This window comes from Bidens hawaiensis, unplaced genomic scaffold (assembly GCF_021521415.1).
Source record: "Bidens hawaiensis isolate Kalapana, Puna unplaced genomic scaffold, B.hawaiensis_p1.1 tig00044231_1, whole genome shotgun sequence".
Classification (NCBI taxonomy): domain Eukaryota; kingdom Viridiplantae; phylum Streptophyta; class Magnoliopsida; order Asterales; family Asteraceae; genus Bidens; species Bidens hawaiensis.
In genome coordinates, this window is record NW_027497860.1 from 1 (window position 1) to 25,891 (window position 25,891).

The following is a 25,891-nucleotide window of genomic DNA, read 5'->3' on the forward strand; positions in this document are numbered from 1 at the left end:
TTGAGGATGAAAGTTTTATAGGTATGGAGTGGGGTAATTGATGATTCACTAGCCATGAAAAAGGAATAGGGAAAATTATGATGATGGAGGATATGAAAAAAAATAAGGGAAAAGGAAAGAGAGGATAGGGTTATTGGATTTCAAGAATTACCTTTACAATAATAAGTTACAAATATATATACAAAAGATTCAGGAGTGCTTGACTCCAAAATAAAAGGAAAGAAATAAGTATTAACTATAACAATATTGACTAAATCAATAATTTGAAATTTGAATATCTTGATTTATTGCCGCCTGTTAGTATCTTTAAACATATTAACGTGTATTTCTATAGTTGGGTGTTAGAGTTAGCATAAGTATACTTTATATAAATATAAAGTTAGGTTTAGAAGAGTAATACTAACGATGCTCTAAGGTTTGTGTTTGTTTAGGATGATGAAACAAGAATTCTTGCACTAGTTTCCACCTTGTGATGTCCGGTTCGATGACTTAACGTTCCAAAATCTTGCTTTAGCTTAGAAACCAGCAATGTGGCTCTGTGCGTTCGGTTCACGGAAGAGATCGAAGAGCGTTTCAGGTCAGTTTCGGAGCTATAAACCAGAAGAGCATCATTGGTGGAGGTGGCGATAGCGGTGGGGTATTGTGGTGTTGCTGATACTGCCGTTTGACAAAGGGAAAGTGGTGATGAAGGTTGTTTCCGGTGGTGGAGGTGGCCACGACTGGTGAAGGTGGCAGAGCGGTGGTACCGACGGTGTGGTGACATGATGTGGCTACAACCGTCAACCAAGAGAAAGGCGGGTTTGCTTGGTGACTGATGCACAAGAAATAGAGGGATATCAAGGTTGGTGTTTGTTGTGTGTGTTATTTTGCTTTCTTGGATTTGTTTATAAAGTTGTAGCCCAAGCATATATGGCTTATGTCTTATATAATGTGGAATGATGATGGTAGATGGTTGAGTGAGACATTAGAATTTGAAAATTGGAATGGCTGGGGTTGCTTGTGTCGGCAGAGAGATCAAGTACAAGAAGTAGAATGATCTTTGACTTTTACTGCATACTGTTGTTATTACTTGTGGAGATAATATTTGAAAAGCATGATAAATGATTAGGGGGGGGGGGGGGGGGGGTTGGCTTGTTGTGTGTTAGTAAAACAAAGATCTTTATGGCATTCAATTAAGCACTCATGAGTAAACATGTGTATGGGAATTTGTATTTGGTCTTGTGACCGTATTGGTGAAATGGAATTACTATATATATAATAAGTTTTTCTTTATTATTATCTATTTAAAATTTATTTAGGTCCATGCATGTTCTATATATTTGTTTCAGCTGTTAGTTTTTAACTTCAATATATATATATAGATGGAGTCATATATTATTTGGTTAGGTTTTTACATTAATCTTAAGTGTTCACGCCTTTTGCACCGATAGTATATACGACGTAGAATTTCTAAAATAAATAATAGGCGCACGTAACTTTTTTCATAATAGATGTTTGGATATTATATAAAAGTAATATAAAGTATAACCATGTAACATAGAATTCGAACTCCCAATTCGATTAAGTATATGTTCGAGTTGTTTTAAAAAAAAACATCACCAACGTTTGTATCTACTAAATAAATCCTAAATTTATATGCAATGTATCGTGCATAGGTTCTCTCATGCTAGACTAATAATTGTGATTAGGCATAACAAATTTCAATCATTAGAGAACAAACGTAAGAAATCATGTTTAGTGATTGTATGGAAAATGACTCATTTAGAGGAGTGTCACAAAGAATATTACTATGGAAATTCATCTCCCTTATAAAGAGCTTCCGAATTATTCTTACTTTTCATAAGGGAAGAAATTCTCTTTCCTATTTAAACTCATATGAAATGCTTCCACTTTCTTCCTTCTTTTCATTTAGGATGAACTTCCTTATGGGATATTTTTATTTTCCTTATTTTCTTAACATGAAATGCTTTTATTTCCTTATCTAAATTTCCCATTACTTATCTTGAGAATATATTTGATCATTCAACTTTACTAAGTTGTCAAATTGGATCGATATTATGGGGATGTTACATCCTCTCCACCTTGGAATTTATCCCGTCCTTGAGATTCGTTGTGGGTGTTTCTTACTTATCGATTTATGATCAGATTCTATATAATCTGGTTCTCGAGTTTAACTCTGACTATTGAATGATTGAAATTCTTGAATCGTTGTTAACTTGCATCTTTAAAAGGTGTATTCGGTCAATAGTTCATAATGTCATAAGTAATTGTAAATTGCTAAGCACGGTGGCTAGTTGTGTTTAGCTATTTATCTTACCTTTTGTATTCTAAACATTTACTGATGTTAACTAGGTTGCATCTTGGATTCAGTCTATCGAATCCTTTTTAATTTATTTACCTTGATAACTTTCAAGATATCCATACTTGAGTCATGTAATCCTTTGATTCATGATCTTTAACGGATTTTTTCCGTTTATGTCCATTAATTATTCTTTGGACTTTTAAAGTTCGGATAACTGATTTTCTTTGAAAAGACATGCTCTTATGTCTAGTCTAATGTTTCCTTTATTTCATCTTCTATATATGATGGACTATATTAAATATATAGTCTCTTGTATTACGAATACTCTTTGAACTTTAACTATCTCTTTTCTTATAGCATGATTTGTGTAAAGACACGATCTGTATACTAATATATTTCTTTATATACATGAGGGATTTAAATTCCCTTTTTCTATTACAAAACTTCTCGTTTAAAAACACGAGTTTACAAGCAGTTTATAAGAGTTATTTAAACTATTAGTTATTTCTAATGCCTTCAGATCTTGTACATTCATTTGGCAAACTCTAGTCTGCTTCTATTCTTTATTGTCGGACACATCTTCTATGTTTAACATGTTCATTTTAGCATTTACTTTCTTATCACCGCTTCCACTTGCGTTGCTTATCTTTTTCAGACATTCGGTGCTGAAGTGTCTATTTTCTCCACAACTGAAACATACAACTGTTTTCCTTCTGGAATCATCTTCCGAATGACCCAGTTTCTTGCAGAAAGTACATGTTACCAATAGATTGCTTTTGGGAATGTTATTTGATCTTAAACATTTCCCATGGTGTCTTCTGCCACAACTTTGTCAGATTGGTCTTGTGAATTTGAATGACCCTTCCTCATTTCCTTTGTTTACCATTACTTTCTTTTCCTCAGTTTCTTCTCTCTTACCCTTTCCATTCTTGTCTTCTTCTTGATTGCTGATAAGACCATTCATAAGATAGCCGGATAGTTCCATGGTTAAATCCGCGGTTTGAGGCAAATGAGACCTCACCATGTCTCTAATTTCCCGAGGTAATCCCCAAATATAAGGGTCACTTTGTTGGATTCAGGTTTTTCCAAATGTGGTACTAATCTACAATACTCATGAAACTTAGTATTGTATTCCTTGATATTAGTGTCATCTACCTTGTGGTTCAAAAACGTGGTTTGAATAAGATCGGTTTCATGCATGGGACAGAACTTTTGTAACACAAGTTCTTTGAATGCTTTCTACTTTGAATGGTACTTGATTTCTCTACCCCTTAACATAATTAGGGTATTCCACCATTGGAACTATGAACACTCTTACTTTGATGAGAAGGATTTCGGTATGGGTGAGTTCTAACAGTCTTATTTGAATGTTGAGATTTTCTTTTATGTGTTTCTCCTCTCATTGCATTGATGAGAGGATTCATTGCATTATGAATCATCTCTTTCATTTTAACCAGATATTGCTCAGGAATCTCCTGTGCAAGTTCTGACATATCGTTGTTGCTTCATTGAATTGAAGCTTCATCATTATTTTTTTATCGTTTGGGTTAGACATTCTAAAAACAGAATTGGTTTAGTATGAAAGAAATTCTTATTTATATACTAATGATAGAATGTTCGCAACAATTTTGTGACACTGAAACAACTAATACAAGTACAAGAGATTTTATTTGTTCATGAAACATTTAACGATTTTGTCTTATTTCTGACTGTGCTTCTTCTTTTTCGCTTAACCTTAGCTAACTTTTCTTGAGGTTATTTGTCTCGTACAAGGCACAATTTAGTTGATTACTCTTTGTTTAAGAAATGATGTTGGGATAATCATGAATAACGATAATTCCACTATATCATTTTCCAAATATATTAGTGATGACAGTCGATGAGGTTCCTGAGAGGCATCAATAATTTCTTGTTGTATATTGTTGAAATGGCTAGTACATACCTTATGTACAAGTAGACCACGAGAATTTCTCTAAGTCTCTTTCTGGGCATGTTTAATTCTTGCTATGTATATTATGTGGTGTTGACCTGGTGATTGTTTTTGAATTTTGTCCACCTGGACTTTTCCTCAATCTCCTAGCTAGTGTTCTTTAATTTCCTAACTTCCTGAAAGAATTACTCGATGAGTTCGTGCTATCTTTTCGTGACATAATTTTAAAGATAAGTTTAATAATTTTGAGGAAATTAAAACCTATATTTTATTTATATTACAGTTACAAGAGTGCACAAATATATTACAATTATACTGTTTACAACTATTAAGATCTTATTGTCTACTTTTTCCAACAAACGATCAATTTCTTGATATTGTTGTCCTTGGTGTATTCACCTTTCTACTTTTCTTTTTTGCTTTCCCTCAGTATCCATTTCTTTCTTGAGCATTGCTTCTGCTAATTTGGTAACATTGATTTCATAATGAGTGAATCATCTTCAATTTAATACATTCATTTTTAATCCGCGTTCTAACGTTCACCTTCAGTGTGAGCAAAGTAGGGATATTGATTTGTTGGATAATTAAAATATTTCTGTCCCTGAGGATTTTATTTTGGATAAGTCATTATTTATTTTCCTTTTACATCATTGGTTTCTTTGATATACTTGATCCTGTGACACACCCCAACCTACGGCGGAAATGCCGGGGCGTGAGCTAATTGCCACAGCTCTCATGGTACTATCATGAAATTATAAAGCGACAATATCTAATTAATTTATTTATTATCAAACAACATTTTAATACAACAAAAATAAATAAAATTACAAATACAAAATCAACTATTCTTGTATATGTTTATTATCCTAAAGTCATCTCTACGTGAGCTTCAGTTCAATAAGCAATCCAATCTATAACCTGCAAATACGTACAAAATATATATTTGTCAATAGCATATGTTGAGTGAGTAGACAACCAGTGTTGACAAAAACAAAAATGGTAATATATAATGATATAAATGAATAAATAAAAATAGGCAAAACTATTATATGTGAGTATAAACAATGAAATCGTTAAGCAAGTAATGAGATGTCGGTGAAATCATTGCCAATGCGATCGGGCTCCGGCCACTACGACGGTCGTATAATCATACTATAATGCGAATATGTTGGACCTCTCCGAATGCGATTCAAGTAAGCAAGTAAGCAAATAGCAAGTAACATGCAGTCATTCAATTGATACACAACACAAAGTTCACAGTTTGCGTTTGAGATATAATAAGATAAATAATTTGATAAATGGTACGCAAGTGTCCCCAAAACATTTGAAAACAAGTAAAATAGGGGAGTGATTACTCACCTTGATGAGTGGAATAAGACACAAGTGAGGGTGTGAGAAAAATGAACCCTTCGGGTTTACCAGTCAAGGATTCCTAATAATATAATACTATGAATTTATTAATAATGAGATAACAGGTATAATGAATTTAGGATTTCGATGTGATTTAAGTTATGTTTGTAATTATAATATTATAGATTGAACGATTGTACTTTACGGTTATTGTTATTGTGAAATCATTAGTTTAAATAAATACATATGAGTTGATTAACTATATGCTTATTTTTATAATATTTAACTAAATATAACGCAATTATAAATATGTACATATATAAATATAACTTGTAATATTTTAATTAATTTAAGATTAAAATATATATTCATCACACAATATATATATATATATATATATATATATATATATATATCTTGTACTATTAACGAAAAACAAAATTAATACGTTTAAAACACAATTGTTATAATTTTTAAAGAATGATACGTGTATATATATATATATATATGAATGTATATGTAAACGAAAGCTTTAACGAGGTTTGACAAAAAACCTAACTTCAAGATGTCGGTTTTAATAAACTAATATTTATTTATTTAAAAAAAGAAAAATCAAAATAGCAGATGTCACTGCCCGGATTCGAACCTGGGCAGTTGGCCGTTCACGTGACTCCACTCACCCACACCGACCAGCTGAGCCGGAAGTTTATTTATTAATCAGACGCAAACGAAAATATATATACAAACAGACAGCGATTAACCCCAAATTGTCTAAAGAACCCTAAATCTGCAATTCGTGAGTTCAGGTTATGTTTGTTTAATGGAGATTAGGGTTATTGTAATTGAAAAAAAAAACGAATTATAAACGTCCTTCAATTACCATAAAAGATGAACAAATTATGGTGAACGTAGCAGCATAACCGGCGGCCTGAACGCTAATCAAAATCCATATCAGCAGACTCTAGTAATTAAATTCGTTAAGGGGCTTATGATTGCGAGGTGGAGAAGGGTATATCTGGAGGTTTAATTGAATTAATATGCTCGTTTGCTTGTATAATAAGACCAAAATAGTGTCGGCAAGTGTATATTAAGAAAAAGAATAATTGTTGATTGATTAACCATATTAACACTGTCGGTAGGCCGAAGATGGTATGTATAAAGCGAATGTTGATCAACTTTCCATAAATTCTACGATAATTGAGGTCCAAGATACCCCAATTGAAATCAGGTTTGAGAAAACGGGTACGGGTTACAGGTTGGTTAAAGGGTTTGGGTTATGGGTTATAATATAATATAATAATAATAACAAAATTGCAATTAGACCCCCTAAACTTTAAGAATAAAACAAAATATGATTTAAAGTATACTTTAGGATAAAAAGTGTAGACTTTCAAAGATAATTTATATATATTAAATATATAAGCAATTAAGATTAAAACAATAATTTCTTGATAAACGCGATAATTTTAGTGATAAAAATTTCCCAAACATATATACGGGTCGGATAACTATTATTAAAATAATAATATAAAAATCCGAGTTGTTACATCCTGCTCCATACACATTCTAACTTTGGATAATCTGAGCTAGTGAGATGTTAGTATCTAATGAATCTGAATCTTCCTACATTTTTGTTTGGTATGAATTATCGTCACTAGTATAGGAATTAGGAGTATAGATGTTCCCATATATCCTTTTTCTTTACCGGATCTAGACTGAAATGATCATCAGCTAGATTGACGATCGGCCATTTATACGAGGTTATATTAGGAACAAGAGCGTGTTTTCTTATCTTATATGTACTGTTTTTATTTTATCCGTAACAATTTAAATATAAAGTAATTGAATTCTAGATACCTTTTAATAACATATCTAATTCTTCGAAACTAATAGCTCTATAATAAGACTGATATTTATCTCTGATCAAAGCCTAGGTATATATAAATACTCAATTCGCTAAGATCGATGGCTCTGATACCAACCTGTCACACCACTACATAGGGCCTAGGAATGTGACCAATAGTTGGTACTTGTTTTGTAAATATATCAGAGTTGCGGGTTATTTAGCGGAATACTTTGTTTATAATAAAATATTAATATATTTTGAAAACTTCTCGGATAATAAATACCCAAGTGTTTGATTTACAAATCATGTTTAAATCTTGTTTACAATATTTTAATAATTTAAAACTGAGCAATCTCTACCTTGCAAGCATCTAACTTCATGAGTGACTCTAATTCCTTGCTTCATGTGCTAATCTTTTCCATGAAATGTGGGGGGAATCGTTGACTCTAAAAATGTGCTAATCTAAAAATGTGCTAATCTTCACCAGCGATATGCTGGTGAATCGTTGACTCTAAAAACATTTATTAAATCTTTGACTGACAAGGTAGTTTTCTGTACAAGCTCAGCAAAAACGTCTCTTATTTCTAGGATTTGTACCACTTGCCATAAACACACAATTACGGTTCTCCTGGAACTGATGCACATTGGAAAACTTTATTATGATTTCTAGTCTGCCGCCACGTAGCCTTGATTGATAGACTAGACAGATTATGTTTGGATCCAGACACATGTGTACTCCTTCTGAGTTGCCTCTATTTTCTATCTTGTAATTTAATAGGGATCACGTAATCCCTTAAATCTTTATATGTTAGAGATCACGTAATATCATATAAACATTTGATTGAATTGTTAAGATAACCGTTTATCTTAATGACTGACTGTAAAAAGTTTAACGTATTCACCTGTGATTGTCTGTTCTGAATGAAGTGGTGATCTCGTTTGAAAATCTTTATGAATGAATGATGTTTAACCTATACACATATAGGTTTATAAATACTCGGATCGTCTCTTGACCCGGCTACAAACCTTTAGTCTGGTTTTAATAACTTTAAACCTTAACTAATCATTTAATTGAATAAAATATTATACTTTTAGTCTTTCTATGTATTTACCAATTATGTATTAGGTTTCTTCTTCATGAATAAACATATATAATAGGTTTCTTCTTCAAAAAGAAACATCAATTGTGTATAATCTTTGTATACAAAAATCTTATGTTTCTTAATCATGAAGAAACCACTATTATGCCTATATCCCTTGCATATAAAACTTTACGTTTCTTAATTGTGAAGAAACAATTGACTATATTCTTGTATGTAAAAACTTATGTTTCTTAATCATAAAGAAACATTATTTTAAATATATCCACATATATATATAATTCAATGTTTATTAATTATAAAGAAACATTATTTTTACTATAACCTTTGTATTTATAAATCTTATGTTTCTTGTATGTAAAAGCTTATGTTTCGTAATCATCAAGAAACAATATTTTAACTATAACCTCATGTATATAAATTTATATGTTTCGTAATTATAAAGGAACATTATGTTTACTTGTAACATCCCGAAATTTCAAGATAATATTAATTATATTACTTAATAATAGAGGGAAAGTTTACTCGGGTTATCAGGAAATAAATAAAAGAGTAGGAGTTGGTATGGGTCGGGCTAGTGTCGGGTAATGGACGTTGGTTATGGATTTGGATTAATTGAGATGGGTTAAATGAGAATGGGATTTCAGAGATATAAATACCCCCAAAATCCCAAAATATCTTTCATTTTACATCTATTTCTTCACACACTCAAAACACACACATTCTAACCGATCAAGATTCGAAGCCGAGACCCGAGATTTTGTTGATAGATCTTAGTTGGTAAGGTAAGAACAAATCCAACAAAGCTAATATTACTGAAAATGGTTAGGATTGGATGGGTTAACCGGACCCGAAACCCAAACTGCCCAAATCGGACCCCTAAAACGTCGAATTTAGGCCGATTTGATGGTTGGGATTTGAGGCGCCGATCATACGATTCCGTGGGTACCAAAATCGAGTTATTTGGCTAAGAAACGAAGGATTTATGGGCAAACAGATCTGCAGCGCGATAACTTCGCCTGCAAGATTAAGTTCGCCTGATGAACTTCGCCTTCAAGCGTAACTTCGCCTTGAAGCGTAACTTCGCCTAAGGATAACTTCGCCTACGGCCAAGTCCGCCTAAGGGTAACTTCGCCTGAAGCCAAGTTCGCCTAAGGTTTAACTTCGCCTGAAGCCAAGTTCGCCCGAGGTTTAACTTCGCCTGAAGTGAAGTTCGTTTAGAAAATAAAATTTAAAATCTAATGAAAAATGTGTTAAGACAGTTAATGGAAATAAAATTTTTCCAAGCTGACCTGGCAGCTCGACCCCAGCCAGGGGCTCTGCCCCTTGGACCCTGCTAGGGGCTGCCGCCCCTAGACCCCGCTGCCAGGGGCGCTGCCCCCGGACCCCCGTTCGTTGTGGGTCATATAAGGATAGAGATACATTATGAGAAGTGATAGTTAATTGATACGTATACTTGTTATACAGTCAGCCATGCACAACTGAAGAAAGGGATTACGATTAACGGTGAACGTAACCGTGTTCAGGTGAGTTTCTAGCCCCATTTATGTGTTACGTTTTCGGGGCTGTGTGCATACTCAATGTGATAGTTAATACACTTACCTTAAATGGTAAGTGTATGCCGTGTATGATATATGTGATAGATATGATTGATTGCATGACGGTACGTGAACGATCTTCGGATATTGCACGTACTGTCAGGATGTAAATAAAGATATTAATATTGTATGTAATGTGAGGATGATGTATAAACATTATGAATGGAAGCTTGTCGGTACGTGAACGATCTTCGGATATTGCACGTATCGTCAAGGGAAGTGATTAGCTCCTTACATGGATATTAAATAATAACTTATAGATAGTGTTCCTTATATGGATATATATAGAGTTCCTTCTATGGAAAGTATAGTGTTCCTTCTATGGAAAGTATAGTGTTCCTTCTATGGAAAGTATAGTGTTCCTTCTATGGAAAGTATAGTGTTCCTTCTATGGAAAGTATAGGGTTCCTTCTATGGAAAGTATAGGGTTCCTTCTATGGATAGTAAAGTGTTCCTTCTATGGAAAGTATACAGAGTGTTCCTCCTATGGAAATTCTATATAGTATGGTAATGGTAAAGGTTCTTTTAATAGATATTACGTGATGATCCTCCCATGGATATTTATACGAGGTTAAGGTAGAAATGTGTGTCTTCGGATACGTTAAGAAATATATGAGAATAAAATTGTATGTTGCTTGATTAACTAGAACTCACTCAGCGTAGCTGACTTTTAGTATGCACGCAGGTGAGCTGATTATAGAGTTAGCATGAGGATGACACACGGCATGGATTGAACGGCTGGCATCTGAAGAAAGAAGTAAAGATGTTTTAAATATAAAGTTTTGTGTTATGGTATCAAAGAAAAGATTTAATGTTTTGTAACAAATGATTGATGTTTTATATTCCGCGAAAAGTTTTAATAAACTCTGATTTGAAGAACTGTGTTTATGAGTAAATCTGACGCTAAAGTAGGGCTACCGGGTTCGGGGCCTTACAAGTTTACTATAACCTTTGTATTTATAAATCTGATTAATGTCTAGGCTATACCCTCGACTAGGGTCTCAGCCTTGTAATATAATAATAAAATAATAACTTAGGCAGAATCCTTACCTTACACGGGTATTGGGAGTTTATATTCCTAAGGTTGTATGCGTAGCACTTCTACTCTAAGTCGCGAACGGGCTTTAAACTTTCAGAACTTCGGGGTTTGGCACGTACTACGATGCTCAGTACGCAAAAAGAGGCTAATATGTGCGAGAGAGTGTGTTTTAGTGTGAGATGGAAAGTGCCGTGAACCTCCCTATTTATAGGAAAAACTATGTTACTTCGCGTCGCGTGAAAGAACAATGTTATGGTAGTTCACGTCGCGCGAACCGACCTTATGTCAATGAGTCATCTCTTGGTTTGCCACATGTCACTAAGTGGTCTGACATGTGATGAAACGTGTCTACACGTGTCACACAAGCATGATTGTTACTGCATGTAGCGGGAAATAGTCCTAAGTTGTTGCGTCTCATAGCACGAACTAGTTAAATCTTCGATATTAACCCAGCTCCTTCGCATAGCGCGAAGGGCCATATCTTTATCCATTCGCGCACCGCGAGGAATCAAAAGTTTAGATTTTTCATTTTTGTTCCTTGCAAAGTGCGCCATCACGTTGCGCCCATCGTCCGAGCCTGTGCTCGTGTGTGTCGGGTGCTTCGCACCCTCCACTAGGACTAATGGGTACATGTTTGGTATATAAGAATATTACTATGGAAACTCATCTCCTTATAAAGAGTTTCCAAAATTTTTTTACTTTTCATATGGGATGAAATTCTCTTTCCTATTTATACCCATGTGAAATGCTTCCACTTTCTTTCTTCTTTTATGTGGGATGAACTTCCTTATGGGATATATTTTATCCTTCAACTTTACTAAGTTGTCAAATTGGATCGAAAGTTTGAAGATGTTACAAAATCTTTAAGCCTGTCGACTGAATCATTCATTTAAAAAATTTTAGTTGAAGTCATTCTCTAGATTAAGCCATCTGAACAAGCTCCCATGTATGTATCAAATTACAACCGCAAAATTACTACAAGCAATTTCTAGTTTTCTTCAACAAACATCCTTATATTTCCCATAACCAATTTATATATTTAATAAGAGAAAATTCCTAAAATCGTCCATTAGAAAAGAGAGAGCCTTATTTGACCCAAAATTAGGTAACTTTCCAAAAATGTCCCTCCCAAAACACACGGAGGCGACAATATTATGCCACGTGTATCTTGTTTGAAACCACTCGTTAAATTTCAAAGAAAGTATGTCTGACATGTGAGTTTTGATACCAAGACCGTCTCATTGAAACAATCTTCTCTGTGATATTTCATCATGTTTTGTCTCCTCCGTGAGATTTTGAAAATGTTTGAATATTCATATACACTCACCATTGATTCACCACCAACACCAACGTCTCTGTGATGGATGTCTGACCACCATATGTCTCCATGAGGATCCGTATGGGACTATGATAAAAAAAACTAAAAGACCAAAATGCTAAGAAACTGGCAGCAAAAGAAAGAAAAACATGTTTTCTATTAGTGCTAATGGTTTCCTTAGCCAAACATCATGTTACTATTACTACATGTTAAACTGATCATCATGTGGTATAAGGGCGATGTTGATTAATCAGTTCTTCATGTTTTCCATAAATCTGGATCTAAATCGGAAGACATTGACTATAAACTTGATAAACCATATTTTTCCTTCCCAATTTTCATTGTTCCAAAACTGATTTTCATTATGAATAAGGTTTATAAAACTGTTAAAATCATTAAAATTTGGTTTTTAACAAATCCTTTCTTTCTAGATCTATTAAAATCATGTTCAAGGTTTCGATTCTAGAAAATTAGAAAAGATTATTATGAATAAATCATTTGGGGTTCTTAGAATTATTCACGTTTTTCATTCTAATTTTTTTTATGAAAATTACATTAGTTGGTATTAGAATTTGGATAATTTTGTTTTTTAAATTTGTGTAACTTTATCTCCAAGTTTGGATAATATTAATTAATTAATGTATTATTTTTTTAAATTTAATTAGGATATATATTTATATCTCAACTGAAATTCGAAATATGAACTAATACTATCCTTTAAAATTAAAAAATCCAAACTTATAGGGATTAATAGGTCAAGAGAACTAATTTATTTTTTTGAATTATGGGTGTTAAAAATGATTTTCGGGTTTTCTAACTAGTTTACGAGCTAAACCAGTAAGACCACTAAACTCCCAAAATTAAAAATTTTCCGTGAATTGAAATTTCATACGAACTTATTACAAGAAACTCAAACTCCGGCTACTGTTTTCCGAGAACTAAAATCCCGGGAACTAAAGTTTTCCCGAAAACTCTAAGGTTCTCGTAAACATTAAACTTCCCGTAAATTGTATACTAAGTATTTTGTAAATGGTTAAATCTTATGAAATTTTACAAAACATAAAAAACTTAACTTTTATGAATTTTGATGTATCAATCCTGTCCAAAGGTGATGGGTTATATCTACCCTATCATTCACATCTAACTACATGCTTTTGTTAGTTTTGCCTAATATGATACAAGTGTCTCACTTCTGCCCAAAAGTGATATGTTACATTTATATCTAGCAAAACTAGCTCATGCATAATTAAAATAATTGTCTCACTTATGATCAGATGTGATGTGTTACAATTGTTTTTCACACATACTAAAATAAATTTTAATTCTGATCAAAGGTGATTTATTTTTTGTTTAAGTAGAACTTTTAATTATAGTCTAGTAGTTTGATGTAAATAATAAACGTATAACATCTTCAATAAATATAAAAATTCTCACATTAATGATCATTCATTAATATAATGATAATAAATTTTAATCTGTTTTACTTTAATATCTCATAGCGTTACTCACTATAATTTCCTTCAATAAAATTGTATCTCATACAAAGCATCCACTATAATTTCAAAACACAATATGAGTTTTTCATAAAAAGTTTCAATAAACATTTAGCTCTTCTCGGTTTTGATTATTCCTCAAGACATAATATGACAATTATCGTGGTCTTTCTAATAACAATCATACTATTGAAAACTAGAGTATGACAAATGGGATAAATCAAACATAATGTCTCTTATGATACTCAAGAACTAATTTAAATAAATGTTATCTTTAGAGTTATTCTAGATTAAGGTTTTCCTAAGATTAATAAAAAAAACTCCTAACATACATGCATTCCTTCTAAGTTCTAACTATAAAGTAGCGTAAGGTATAAATGAATGAAATTTGAAATGGAATGGGTTATTCCAATGGAGTAAAAAAACCCATGTTTGGTTGTCATGTGGTAATGGAAAGAACGATTTCATAATGAATGAAATTCCTTCTAAATCTAAGATTTTCATTCTTTTAGTAATAGGTGTTTTTTTTCATTCATTCATGGAATGAAATAAACAACTCATAATATTATTATTTTATTATTATATTAGGTTCATTATTAGTATAACTATTATTATTATTATTATTAATATAGTGTAATATAAAATAATATATAATTGTTATTATATTATGATTATTATATACTATCTTATATTTTTTTATAATAAAATATATTATTATTATATTAGTTATTATTGTATTATCAACATTATTATTTGACGAGTCAACGCTTCACAACACGCATGCGTGATTCAACATTTTTACGATTGTTTTTATTTGGTTTATTGATCTCGCTGAAACGCACAGATCCTAAAACTGAGTTAATATGAATATGCATATTAACAATAATAATAATAATAATAATAATAATAAGGGATGATAATTCCATTTTTACATGATAACCAAACATGATAATGAAATAGTAATGATCCGTTTCATTCATTCATCCATTCCATTACCACGTTCATTTCATTCTCTTATCCATTCCATTACGGCATATCTGTAACGATTCCGACGAAACCCGGTATACCCTAACCGGTAGACAATAGTTACGTCATATTTAATGTCGGGTACATGAATTACCACAGTAATTATACGAGAATACATGGCTCACTGTATTGATTGTACGTGAATATATAATTCATCGTATTGAATATGCGATCAATCGATCGATAGTTATTGAAACCCGAACGAATCGAGGGTTCAATTATAGACGATATCTATAATATTTAGTGATTTTACGAAGCATTAATGCTTCGGGATAAGTAAAGTACGGCACAGAAAAAGAATTTCGATTTAATGGTACGTCGGTACGTTAAACGAAACCTTTAATACCAAACCGAGCAAGAGACGATCGATCAAGCCGAAAAAGATGCGCAATTATTAATAATATGATGTTTTAAGTTAATGAAAGTCATGGTTTAAGTTTTTGAAGTTTTTAAATCGGTTTTATATAAATTTCATTTTTAAGCCGAAAAACGACCGTTTTAACCTCGTTTTAAGCCGAATTAGACATTTAACCGAAAAACGAACTGAACCAGATTATCCAAAACATTATCCGGATATCCGAAATCCAAACATGTGGCCTAGAATGGAGAGGTGGGTCCCACCCCACCCCCCCTTGAAGACCGATCGGACCACCACCCCACAAACCCCACTTCATTTCTTTTTTTTTACACAAACACTCCAACATTCTTCATCTCCTCTCAAGATCATGATCCAAAATCGAGATTTTGTAGCAAGAAAACAAGGTAAAGAATCGAGTTAATCACGTTTCCATCTTCGTTTCTTGAGTTTATTTGCAAGAAAATGAGGTTTCAAAGATGAAAACCGATTCTTGCATGATCAAGTGATGTATACGGGTTATACAAGGGATCTTGGTCTAAGAAAGGAGTTAAACGAACCAAGAATGAATTTTTACGGTTTAAATCTTTGTTTTTGAATCATAACCGAAACTATAGTGTAAGAGGCTTGATCGTGAGTGTAACTTGCTTGGTATTGTGGTATGTTGGTTGTAGGTTCTGTTTTTAGTGGTAGATAAGGCGGAAAGACAAGTTTGTAGCTTGTAGTGGCGGAAAACGAAAGGTATATTCGGTTTATGTTCGGTTTTGGAGATTTGGACAGATTGTGATGTGTTTAGAGTTAGGTCATGAAATTTTACAGAGGTATTAGATACATGAAAATAAGAGTTTTGTGAAAGTTTGGTAATTTTTGGATAAAGGATGAATATTTGGTGAATTTAATGCTCGGTTTTGGCCAAAAATGGTGAAAAATAGTTAAATATCTTGAAGAATTCTGGAAAATTGCAGATAAGCTTTTTATATCATGTATATGTCACACACAAAATTTTAGGTCAGTTGGAGAAGTCTAACAAGGCTTTTCGGTTAAACGAGTTCTAGGGCTTTCAAGCTCGGTTTTAGTGAAAATGGCATGTAAAGAAAGATTTTGGTTCTGGAAAAATTACAGGGGACTATGTGGATGGCAGGGGACATCCAGGAGAAATTTGGGATTTTTCTAAGATCGTTTGGTATTTACGACATATTTAGTGTTTAAATGGTGTTTAAAAATAGATAAATAAATTTTAAATATAAAAATTAATTCTGGAAATATTTTTATAAAATTTCCCACTGTCAAAAAGTGATTTGTGCAAAATTTCAAGATCCGAGATTAAACGGATAATTATTTGTGCAAAAACAAACTTTTAAAGCTTAAAATGCGTAAACGGTGAAGTTCGCCTAAACGAGCTGACTGGTGTATAAAAACCCTAAAAATGGACTATTTTCATATAAATGAGTTAAACAAGTAAAAATAAATCATCCAAAAATAATTCGGATGATGTGAGTAATTTTTGTCCGATTTAACAGTTTCCGGTACGCTAAAGACGGAAACGGGTCCCGCGGCTAATCGGGGCGTCTAAACCGAGCTATAATTTCACATCTTTAATTAAATTATCAGTCAACCACTACTTTCGGGTCGTGTGTGACCAAACTCATTTTTGAAACGTAAAAACGGATAACCGTGCTAGGCACGTAAAACGAGAAAAACGACTAATAGTAATTGTGACCATGGAACTCTAAACGATATCACAATTTGAGTCCGGAGAAGTGTTTCTGGGTTAACATTGCCCCCAGAACAGGTAAAGTGCTGGGTTAACAGTGTCCCCAGATGTACCGGTTAACTTGGTTAAAGTTATATTAATAATGAGTGCATAGTAACGATCGTAGAGATCATATTACAGATTGGACGTGTTAACTGATAATGATTATTGTTACCTGCTTGCATGTGCTAAGGTGAGTTTCACGAGCCCTTTTTTCTGAATTGTTTTCAAATATTTTCCCGGGACGGAAGCATGTTACTACTGAAATGTTTAAGTACATACTGAACGCATGGATTTGCGTGGATTTAAATATATATTTTATTGTACGGGAATCGTACGGAAATGTACTAAGATGTTAATTGTCTGAGTTGCTAACATTCTATGGCCCCGGAACACGAGTGATTAACTGTAACAATTCCGACGAAACCAGGTATACCCTAACCGGTAGACGTTAGTTACGTCATATGTAATGTCGGGTACATGAGTTACCATGGTAATTGTACGAGACTACATGGTTCATTGTATTGATTGTACGTGAATACATAATTCACTGTATTGAATATGCGATCAATCGATCGATAGTTATTGAAACCCGAATGAATCGAGGGTTCAATTATAGACGAAATATATAATATTAGCGATGTTTACAAAGTATTAAAGCTTCGGGATAAGTAAAGTACGGCACAGAAAAAGAATTTCGATTTAATGTACGTCGGTACGTTAAACGAAACCTTTAATACCAAACCGAGCAAGAGATAATCGATCAAGCCGAAAAAGATGCGCGATAACTAATGATATGATGTTTTAAGTTAATAAATGTCATGGTTTAAGTTTTTAAAGTTTTTAAATCGGTTTTATATAAGTTTCATTTTTTAAGCCGAAAATGACCGTTTTAACCTCGTTTTAAGCCGAATTAGATATTTAACCGAAAAACGAACTGAACCAGATTATCCAAAACATTATCCGGATTACGAGAATCCAAATATGTGGCTAATATTGGAGAGGTGGGTCCCACCCCACCCCTCTACTAACTCCGATCGGAAATGGGGGGATTCCCCTAGCCCTTTCATTTCTTTTTTACAACAAAAATCTCTAGGAACTTCAATCCTCTCCACATCAAGATCATAAAAACCGAGATTTTATCAAGAAAACCGAGGTAAAAAGTCGAGTTATTTACGTTTCCATCTTCGTTTCTTGAGTTTGTTTGCAAGAAAATGAGGTTTCAAAGATGAAAACCGATTCTTGCGTGATCAAGTGATGTATACGGGTTATACAAGGGATCTTGGCCCAAGAAAGGAGTTAATCGAACCAAAAACGAATTTTTACGGTTTAAATCTTTGTTTTTGAATCATAACCGAAACTATAGTGTAAGAGGCTTGATCGTGAGTGTAACTTGCTTGGTATTGTGGTATGTTGGTTGTAGGTTCTGTATTTAGTGGTAAATAAGGCGGAAAGACGAGTTTGTAGCTTGTAGTGGCGGAAAACGAAAGGTATATTCGGTTTATGTCGGTGTATGTGTTTTTGGACAGATTGTTGGTCATTTAGAGTTAGGTCATGAAATTTTACAAGGATGTTCTACACATGAAAATAAGAGTTCTGTGAATTTTTGGTAATTTTTGGACAAATGATGAATATTTGGTGAATTTAATGCTCGGTTTTGGCCAAAAATGGTTAAAAATAGTTAAATATCATGAAAAATTCTGGAAAATTGCAGATAAGCTTTTCATATCATGTATAAGTCACACACAAAATTTGAGGTCCGTTGGAGAAGTCTAAGTAGGCTTTTCGGTTAAACGAGTTCTAGGGATTTCTAGCTCGGTTTTAGTAAAAAGGGCATGTAAAAAAATATTTTGGTTCTGGAAAGATTACAGTGGACTATGTGGATGGCAGGGGACATCCAGGAAAATTTTGGGATTTTTCTAAGATCGTTTGGTATTTACGACATATTTAGTGTTTAAATGGTGTTTAAAAATAGATAAATAAATTTTAAATATAGAAATTAATTCTCGAAATATTTTTATAAATTTCCCCACGGTCAAAATGTTATTTGTACAAAATTTCAAGATCCGAGGTTAAACGGATAATTATTTGTGCTAATTATCAAACTTTTAAAGTTAAAACGCGTAAACCGGTGAAGTTAGCTTAAGCGAGCTGACTGGTGTATAAAAACCCTAAAAATGGACTATTTTCATATAATTGAGTTAAACAAGTAAAAATGAATCATCCGAAAATAATTCGGATGATTTGGGTATTTTTAACCGATTTAACAGTTTCCGGTACGCCAAAGACGGAAACGGGTCCCGCGGTCAATCGGGGCGTCTAAACCGAGTACTAATTTCACCACTTTAATTAAATTATCAGTCAACAACTATTTTCGGGCCGTGTGTGACCAAACTCATTTTGAAACATAAAATTGGATAACCGTGCTAGGCACGCAAAACGGGGAAAACAAGCTATTAGAAGATTTGACTGTTGAACTCTAAACGACATCACAATCTGAGTCCGGAAAAGTGTTTCTGGGTTAACCTTGCCCCTAGAACGGGTACAGTGCTGGGTTAACAGTGTCCCCAGGTGTACCGGTTAACCTGGTTAAAGTTATATTAATAAATAGTGTATAGTAACGATCGTAGGGATCATATTACAGATTGGACGTGTTAACTGATAATGATTGTTGTTACCTGCTTGCATGTGCTAAGGTGAGTTTCACGAGCCCTTTTTTCTTAATTGTTTTCAAATATTTTCCCGGGGCGGAAAGCATGTTACTATTGAAATGTTTAAATACATACTGAATGCATGGATTTGCGTGTATTTATAAATATTTGATTGTACGGGAATCGTACGGAATGGGTACAGGACTGGGTTAACAGTGTCCCCAGATGTCTTTGGAAGTGTTTCCGGGTTAACATTGCCCCCGAAGTGAGTACAGTACTGGGTTAACAGTGTCCCCAGGGGTCCCTAGAAGTGTTTCCGGGTTAACATTGCCCCCGGAGTGAGTACAGTACTGGGTTAACAGTGTCCCCAGGGGTCCCTAGAAGTGTTTCCGGGTTAACATTGTCCCCGGAGTGAGTACAGTACTGGGTTAACAGTGTCCCCAGATAGTATTATATTATGATATGGATTTATCATGGTTTACTCAAATTGTGAAACTCACCAACTATTCGTAGTTGACCCGTTTTCTCACATGCTTTTCAGGTACAATTAAGATGAAGTGATTGCTTACGTGCTAAGTGCTTGATGTGTGTAAGATTTGCGTGCAGGATGTTAGGATACATTATAACAAATAGAATTGTGTATCGTATTGTATGATGCGTGTATCACCTAGACGGTAATGAAATACAAGATAATGTAATTTGAAGTATATTAATGCATTCAGTTTTCTTTATAAACAATGTGGTTGATATCAGAGGCGTCTGTCGCATCCCGTTTACGTTTCCGCTGCGGTTACGGGGTGTGACAGAACTTGGTATCAGAGCCATTGGTTATAAAAGAATTAGGATGTCTTTAAAAGATACCTAAAATATAACCAGTAGCTCAAGTATAATAGGATCTGAATATCAACTAATAACATATAGTGACGAGAGCTGGATGAACTTGGATGGACAAGTGAGTTATTATGGTCCGGAACATAATAACAGACTTGTCCGCACGAGGGAATTCAGGGGAAGTCACGGGGTACGTTAATAGGTAAAAATGGCAACATATGTGTAAAGTATATAATATTATTTATACGTGCTAATGTGTATATATATATATGTACATATCTTGTGGGTACATGTATTGAGAAAAGGGACCCGGATAAGGAACCGGGGAAGGAAATAATAAAAAGTACCGAGGATGCTGAAATTTCTAGAGCATCGGTTGATGATAAGTCTGACTTATTGGGCCATAGTTATGATAGTACCAAATTAGATATCCCGTTTGACATTAACCAGAAATATCTAGTAACCATCCCTCCCAACTGAAATTGATAAATCCCCTACCCTACCAATACCGGTACCGTATATTCTAATAACCCCAGATGTTCACCTGAACCGTCAACCCTCACGTACGGACGGACCTGTACCTGAACCCATCCTTGTTCCATTAAAATAAAAATAAAATAATAATAATAAAATGGATAATAAATGAGCTGATAAAAATAATATATAGAAATATATATATATATGTATTGCTCACTCTCCAACATATGAGACATACCACCTCCAAATCGAGAATTACTGATTTTAGCAAACCTAGAACGCCTGAGGACATTGGCTGAGCAAGTGATAGAGTTTCCCATAATAGTAATTAATAATATTTGAAGGCAACCCATGTAGCGCGATTACCTTGAACCTTGCAACTCCCTATGTTAACTTTACATCCGTTAGATGCCTATACCCATGTATACTCGAATAGAATGATTACCCATACACAAAGAAGTGTTGGAATCATTATAGCATAGTTGGTTGTTCGTTCGTAGGTGGTATACTGTGTATGCCGGATATACGAATAAACACGGATATTATAACTCCGTGGTATGTAATCGTTTGGTGCTCACGGTGAGCATGTATCGGTTATGCTGACATGCAGAAGGATATTGAAATCATGAATATTAAACATTGATTTTTTTTGAGAAAGATCTATATGTCAGATGGTGACAAGGGTTATGAACCACATTTAGACGTTAACCGACGTCAGGTTAAGTCCATATGTTATTATATTTGTGGGACATATATACTAGATGCCGGTATGTGTAATACATATGATAATATTTGGTGTGTATGTGTATCTGTTGTTATGATTGGGCTGGTAACGAGTTATATGGTGAGATTAGTATTGATTACTGCGTACGGGATGAGTACGGCAGATTGACATAAAAAGAGTAACTCCAATGATGGAGATTGATATGATTCAGTTGATTGCTCAAGGATAGCAGATGATGATACCGAATGTTGTATCACAGATCACTGCTAGTGTTGATGCAAATGTGATCGCAGGATTATAGATCGAGCAATCACATGGTTATGAATATTTCAATCCTTAGTGGTATTACTAAGAGTGATAATGTCCCACCGAATACTATTATGACTACAAGTACTAGTTATAAAATAAACATGAATAGTAGTCATAATGAATTAGATCCGGTATGAGGGGTATGTTTGTTGGTTGTGTTAAGGAAATTATTAATAGTTGACTGATGGTAAAGGGAGGAATGGATTAGCGAGTGGATAGAAAAGATCGAAATGGTTAAGGATGTTGGTAAGAGTCTAGAACTTTGTGTAGTAAAATATGCTACAGATATGTTGGTAGATTATGATGTATCGTGATGGAACACGATGGTACAAAATTATAATTATAAAATTATTACTCAGATGATATGGTCAGAATTTAATATTCTTGTGCTAGAGTACTTTATTTCGAGTAATTAAGTTCAGAGATTGGAGACTGAGCTATGGAAGATAGAAATGTTGTGTGCTGATCACTTAGAACACGCTAATCGTTTGAAGGAATTGTCGTGCCTGGTAACATGGCTAATTACTCCTAAAACTAAGCGAAGTGAGCGCCATATTGGGGACTAACTCCATCGATAAGGAGTATAGTCAACCCTGTAAAATATACAACTTTTGGAAGGGTTGTGTCACAAGCCAACCTTGATATATTTGACTCTATGGGAAGCGGAATGGAAGGACGTTAGATGAAACGTCGAGTGTTAAAGAAGAGAAATGATAAAGGAAGAAGAATGTCAAGTGATAGTAGGCCACAGGTGTGGTAAAGATGGACGTAATGCCACAATTGTAGAACCAAGTGAAGCCATGTGAACCAACAACCCCAACCCATTCGTGTACAACCACTCCGAACCCAACAACTTCAATAACAATCCATCCAAAGAAATCAAATTATGCCAAACAGTTGTACTTGCTATGAATGTGGCAGTACAGAACGTTTCAAGAGAAATTGCCCAAAGTGAACCAAGGTGTTGTTGGAAGATGAACCTCATGACAAGCATCAACCTCTGATCAAGCAAGGAGCCGTGCGTTTGTGAGTAATTCGAATAAAGCACGTCATGATCCAAAGGTGGTATTAAGTACATTGTAGTTTTAAATCAATAGGCACCAGTGATATTTTTACGGTCGTCGATAGTAGTCAATTCCTGTTAATCTCCTACCCTTTGAAAAGGTACCGATTAGTGAAACTATAGAACCCTATACTGTAGAATCGCTAACGGTAAATCCCTAATGGTTAACTAAATTGTACAGAATTGTCCTATTATTCTGAACGATTAACCTTTCCTTATTGACCTACGACCAGTAAAGCAAAGAAGTTTTGACGTAATAGTTAGCATGGATTGGTTAACTCAACATGAAGCAGAAATCAAATATGAAAAAGAGATGATTAGAAGCTCTCTTTCGGTCGATCAAGCGATTAGATACAGAGAAAAGTGTACGGTATTATGTTACCACTCTAATCTCATCTTGAGATGTTATAATAATTACGATAAGAAGACGTGGTGTATTAAACAAACGCGATTGCCAAAGTATCTAAAAGAAAACATATAGAAGATGTTTCGGTGATACTTAGATATCCAGAAGTTTTCCCAGAAGAACTTCTTGGATTACCGCCAACCCGACAGGTCGAATTCAGAATCGATTTAATACCTCAAGCTGGCCCTGTTGCTAAAGCATCCTACCGACTTGCACCGTCCGAGATGCAAGAATTATTCAATCAGTTACAAGAATTGTTGGATAAGGTTTTATACGGCCTAGTTAGTCGCCATGGGGTGCACCAGTTTTAACTGGGAAATGAAGGACGGAAGTGTTAGGATATGTGTTGATCAGGGAGAATTGAATAAAGTGACGATCAAGAATAGGTATTCACTTCTTCGAAGTAAATGATCTGTTTAACCAACTGCAAAGAGCGATTTATCTTTAGAAAATTGATCTTATATATAGTTATCACCAAATGAAAAATCCAAGAGGAGGACGTTGCAGCAACAGCGTTTCAGACTCGCTACGGCCATTATGAATTCTTATTCATGCCGTTCGGGTTAACAAATGCGCAGGCAGTATTCATGGAACTCATGAATCGAGTCTGTAAACCTTACTTTGACAAATTTGTCATAGCATTCATTGATGATATTTTGATATATTCGCAACGTAAAGAAGAGCACGAATGACGATTAAGGAAAATTGTGGAAGTGTTAAAGCAAGAAGAGCTATACGCGAAGTTTTCAAAATGTGATTTTGAATAAAGAAGGCATAATCCCTTGGTCATGTTGTAAAGCAACAAAGATTTCACAAAAAAATCCAAATAAGATAGAAACCATTAAAATTGTGCCAAGCGCCGATTTTAAGTCTCCCCGATGGAGACGATGGTTTTGTCGCGTATTGTGACGCGTCGCGTAAAGGGTTAGGATGCGTGTTGACGCAGTATATTAAGTTTATAGCCTATGCTTCCCGACAATTAAAAGTACACGAGTAAAATTACACTACTCATGACTTAGAACTGGGAGCGGTTATCTACGCACTTAAAATGTGGAGACATTGTCTCTACGATACGAAGTGCACCATCTTCACCGATCATAAAAGTTTGCAGCACATATTTGATCAGAAGGAACTGAATATGAGGCAACGAAGATGGGTCGAGTTGTTAAGCGATTATGACTGTGACATCCGTTATCACCCTGGCAAGGCTAGCGTCGTAGCCGATGCCTTGAGTAAGAAAGATCGGGTTAAGCCATTGCGAGTGCGAGTGCTGGGGATGATAGTCCAGTCGAACCTTCGAACCTGATTCGAGTCGCTCAACGTGAGGCGTTGAAAGAGGAACAATTGGAAAAGAAGGAATCTTACGGCAATGAGGAGAATTTCGAACAGCGTGTGGACTAAATTCTCTACTTCAAAAATCGGGTTTGGATCCCGACCCTCCATGACCTTCGTGGATTAATCATTGACGAAGCGCATAGATCGAAATAATCCATACATCCGGGGATCGGATTTGACTATTGATGATACGGATATCTGAAAGGATTTTTATTAATGGTCGAGTTTGGAGAAAGATATGGTTACGTGTGTTGGTGAATATTGAGTTATGCAAGAGATAAGGCTGCACACCGAAAACCCTAGGGAACGCCACAACGACAGAAAATTCGCCAATGATAGTGGGAATAAATTACAATGAATTCTTGCCCAAATTCCTGATGGTGAAATGGTATCTCGTCGTGGAGTGCCATTTTCAATTATCTCAGATCAAAATAGTCATCCTACTTCCATTATAAGAAGGCGGGGAAGGAAGCATCGAGAGCTTGAAGCTTTTTATGGGTGAAGTAATTATCACCAATTTGTTAAATTGAAAATGGGCGTCAATCAGGCCATAAGATCTGAGTTGATTCGAGAAACAACCAATCGGATTTATAGTATTTGAAATAAGCTGAAAGCAGCGCGAGATGGGCAAAGGATTTATGCCAACATTCAAAGGAAACCATTGTCACCGGAAAGAGGTGACAAGGCATTTTTAAGACATCACCTTAGAGAGGTGATATGAGATTTGACAAAACCGAAAATAGCTCCTTAATTTATTGGACCTCATGAGTCTATCTCCATGATTGGTCATTTAGTTTATCGATTAAAGTACTCCAGGGGCTAAGTACTATACATGAGGTTTTGCCATGTATACGGATAGAAAAGTACCTAAGCGACGAGGCAACGAAAGTACCAGTAATGGAGGTACTCGTAGAAGACATGTTTGATATCATAAATAATTCCGTAGAGATAGTAGACGGGAAAACTAAACAGTTTGGACATACCA